The following is a 4,853-nucleotide window of genomic DNA, read 5'->3' on the forward strand; positions in this document are numbered from 1 at the left end:
TCAACGACATGCCCTTAAGTTTCTGAAACTAATCAACCTCTTGATGGCACCAATTACCCTAACCGCACCATCAACAATGCCCACAATTTCAATTAAAATCGCATTAGATAACCACATGGAGACCACATACCTCGTTACGCAGCTTGTTGCTACGAAAACTCTCCTTTTTTAGCCCCAACCTTTGTATCGCACTTTCCTTATCCCCGCTTGACAACTCACTTAAATCGCCATAAATAAGGGAAGGAAAAGAAAAATCTAAAAAAGGTACCACACACACACCTGACAACATTGAAAAGGGGTGGAGGGGTGGAGGGGAGGAGGGACTGAGGCGAAACGATCCCGCATCACTGATAAGGAAAATCCTTGGAAATCCCACTCAAGAGTGCGGCAGCAGCAGCAGCAACAACAAGCTCGTGAAAACCCCGTTCCCAAATGCCCGCAACGGGCATTAAAATAAAATTAATTTTTCTTTCACTGAAGTGGAAGCGGCAGTGGAAGCAAAATGACAAAACGATTGACTATTAAAATGGATAAGGCATAATATTTCTCGCATTTTGCGGTTGCGAAACGAACGCTGGTAGGGGGCTTATGTGGAAAATCTTGCGGGAGGTAGCGTCACGTAAATGTAAGAAAAATAGTTTAAAGTCCGAGCTTATCTCGCTGAGCCAATAATGTTTGCCTTTTTCGAAATGACAAAAGCACTCAGGAACTGAAAGTTGGCAGAAGTGGAAAATAAGAGAACCTAAGGACTTAAAGAGCGTCAGCCGAAGGCTTAAATAAAAAATGATAAAACTTTCGTTGTCATGATAAAACCATGGGGAAAAATTAAAAAAAAATACTCGGTAGACTGCAAAATGTAAAAATGATTTACAATAAAATGAGTGGCACTTTTGGTGAGAGAAACAAATTCATCGAATTTCCGCTCCATAGAGAAATTCTCAATAAGAAAGATGTTGCACATTTTCACTTTAGTGAACATATTTTCACTCCGTTTACATATAGAAATTTAGGTATAACTTAATATCGATCGCATGGTAAGTACATTTATGGATTTTTATCCTTCGTATACACTTTGAAGCCGGGCTTAAATACATGTAACTAATTTCATAAATTTCTTAAAGCTTCGCAACTCTGCTCACTGCTCCAAGTAGTTGCAAATGTCCTTGTGGCTGCCCCAAAATATTTGTATATGTACTAAGTATTTCTGTAGCTGGTTTGCTGTTGTCGTTGGAGCTCTTGATGTTTTCTCAACGGCAATTAAACATTGAATTTAGGGCCCGCCCTGTTGAAGCCACAGGAAGTTCGAGTGGAAGATGCCATGAATAATTTCTTGCTGCTGACCAAGGAGCAGAAGAAGAAGGAGAAAGAGTAGGAGATGCGGGGAAGAGTGAGATAAAGCATAGCTCACACGAAAGACAAAGCAACCGCAGAGTGGCAGGAAGGGGGCAATATGTGCTGAAAGGGATGTGAGTGGACTCGCAAAAAAGTTTCTCTGACTGCGGTGTGGTTTTCGGTTGGCTTTTCGGGGTCTTTTCCTCTGGACACAAGCGCCCCCTGCAGAAACACCAACATTCTCCGCCCTCGTCGCCGGAGATTATGGCTCGCTTAGTGGGCAATTATCGCCTGCAGGGCCCATAATTATTATCATCACCAGGACCAAGTTGCATTTTCATTTCATATTCAAAAGGCGTCCTCCGTCCCCATCGTCCTGTCTCTCTCTCTCTCTCTTTGTCTCTCGCTCGCTGGGCGGCCTCTTGGGGATCTGGAGCTGGTTGCATGTTATCTGCTTCCACACATGAGTGGCATGAGCAAACCGACTGAAACTACTACGAGCACATGCTGAAAACATAAATATAACAGAGATATCCCCCAGGGGGCGAGGGGGGTGGCCGGAAAATGGGTGTGGATTTCGGTGTTGGGGCCGAGACCCTCCCATCAGTCGAGCCTCCTCCTCGCACAATGGACTCCGGCTGCGAGTGGAATTGTAAGTGCGCTGCCTGTCCCGGACTCTGATGAGCGACTGCCACTAAAAATAATAATAAACGTAAATTTCTCTAATTTACACACACACTCGCATGCACAGGACAAAGGGGAGCACGGCACAACCACAAACAGGCACACACACACGCGCGCAAAAAGAAGGGCGCTCCTGACAGGCACACTGACACAATGCCCTACAGAGATACCCCGATATATGGAACCGCCGTCAACGAATTGGGAGTACTCTGCGAATCTGTCACAGAAAAAATCATGGCGTTCATTTTATTGAAAAAAGTACATCGTTGGATAAATAAATTCAATTTGTATCATTGCTTTATACAATTGCTTAAATAAATATATACTAAAGAAAAAACTTGTTTAGACAAAATTTATTTACTTCCATTTTATTAAGATGGGAATCAGGACCTTTTTTTATTTATATATTTACAAATTCATGCTAGTATCTTATAGACTGTTGTTGAAACGCACGAACGGGTTGCCGAATTAAACCCTTTAATAAAAAATTGGCTAAGGACTAGCTAATAAAATGTAGTATGATTTAACCAGTTTTTATTACCACTCGCAAACGTATTCCCCGAGTCATTATGCTCCTCCTGCAACAAGCCACGCCCCCCGACCCCCGACTACCCGCCTTACCCTTGCCCGCCGTCAAATAAACAACAAAGTCACTGAAATTTAATTTCCAAGCATCAGCAGGAAGAACAAAAAAGCCGAAGGATCCTTACTGAGCAGCGGGTGCGAGAGAGCAAGAGAGGGAGCGAGGGAGAGATGGAGAGCACTTGGCAGCATGTTCATGTTGCTGCTGTTGTCATGTAGCGACAGCGTTCTCCCCTCTCTCTCTCGCACTGCCGCTGCAGCAGCCGAAAAGTTGCCTTATCACTTGGGCGCATTTACATAAAAAAACCACAAATAAAAGTTGCCAACTAACGCAGCACCAAGGAGCCAAAGAAGGAGCAGCGCCACCACCAGCATCACCATCACCATCAGCATCTGAATCGGAATCAGAAGAAGAGCTAAAGAAATAGGAGCACAATCACAATTGCGTTTCGTGCACTGAAAATAAAACTTAAAGCATAGAAAAAATTAAGTTCATTAGTAGTACTGAACATAATATGTTTACCTAAAGAGTAAAAGAATATTTAAAGCATTCAAAACCATTGACTCCTTTCCCAGTGCCAAAAACGAACTTTTCTCTCGGTGTAGGTTGCTGCTGAGTGCGACTGGCTGTGGCAATGAGTGACTCTCCAAGTTGCTGGGGATTGTGAAGTGGCAAGGGGGCAGGGGGGAAGGGCAGGGGCGTAATGAAGGGGGCACAGCTTAAGCATTAAAAACTTTTCACATTAAAGCACATTACAACAACAAATCATAGAGCAAACAAAACAAACAAACAAACGCACACACACGCGCACACACACACTCGCATATGTGGAGCAACACATTTAGATAATATGCTACAACTGCTGTGGCGCAAATGACAACGCGAGGGGCGGCAGGGGGAGGTGGGGGCTAAAAGGGGCTGGAAAACTCATGCGAGTTGTAAAAAGCTTTGGCAACAATGTCGCCTGAATGTCGCGCATTGTTTCCAGGCCGCTGCCTCTGACGCTACCAAAACTGAAGAGTAACGCCCCCTTCCCCATGCTGGGGAGAAATTACCGCGCCCCCGCCGACGACGCCAGTGGCCAAAGTTTTTTAAACTTTATTTTTTGTTAAGCACATTTGCGCGTTTTCCTTACTTATAGCATACTTTTAAGCGCCAAAGCGCATTAGCCAGACAATGCATGAAATTAAATTACGCATCGCGGCGTCTTCGGCGAAACATGACAGACCAGCACCAAAGTGCAAGAAAAGCGGGGGTTTTCTGATGAAAAATCTGGAAGGTATACACCAATATTAGTATTTAACTAACTGACTAGGTAAGAAAGAAAATCAACACGCATTAGAAAGTATTAAACAATATTCCCAAACACATTAAAGCATTTAGTCCAATTATTAGGATATATACACCTATAACTTATATTTGATACATTCTAAAGTAATGTTGGCAAGCATTAATACCTAAAATCTTGAAGAGCTTAAGCTGAGGATTTACTATCCGTCGCTTCCATCTGCACAAGGACATCTCTCATCGCATTTGCAGCACTCGACAGTTTCCGTTTCAGCCATAACTCTCACGAATTAAGCTCTTCAAACGTTCTTGAAGATTGTTTCATTTGCAGCTAACAATGCGCTTTGCCCCCAGAGGCAGACACTTCGCTCCTTTACTCCGCTCCTTTATGCAATGACCTGCACTCAAAAATCAACGCGTTGTCGCTGACAACCCTGAGAGCCCGGAAAATCCGGAAAACCCTGGACAATGTCGCCTCGCTCATCGCCCATCGCCCATCGGTCGCCAGGGGGAATGGGGGGGGCGCGGACATTGCTCGGCGAAAACTTGTTATGTCGTTAAGTGTGAAACTTATTTCGCACATGACGCCGCTTCAATGGAGGTGAAATTTGTTTGGAGATGGGCGTGGGAATGGGGATGGCGATGGAGGTCGAAATGGTGGTGGGGCTTGAGGGGGACACTGCGGGGGCAGCTGCCGAAAATCGCAAAAGAAATCAGCAACAAAAGTTTACTTTCCGTTGATGCTGCGACCCCTCAGTCCACTGTTTTTATTTATACCCTATAAATAAGGGGATGTCAGGCTGATCATAATTTGAAAATATTAAAGTCCATAAATTCCATACTGAAAATGTAACAATTAATTAAAAGTACGTACACATCTACATTAAATTCCATTACATATAATTTATAATTGATCAGAGAACTATATGACACTCCTTTTAAGCTTAATTCTCTTTTTTATTTTTAT

Source organism: Drosophila teissieri, chromosome 2L (genome assembly GCF_016746235.2).
Source record: "Drosophila teissieri strain GT53w chromosome 2L, Prin_Dtei_1.1, whole genome shotgun sequence".
Taxonomy (NCBI): Eukaryota; Metazoa; Arthropoda; class Insecta; order Diptera; family Drosophilidae; genus Drosophila; species Drosophila teissieri.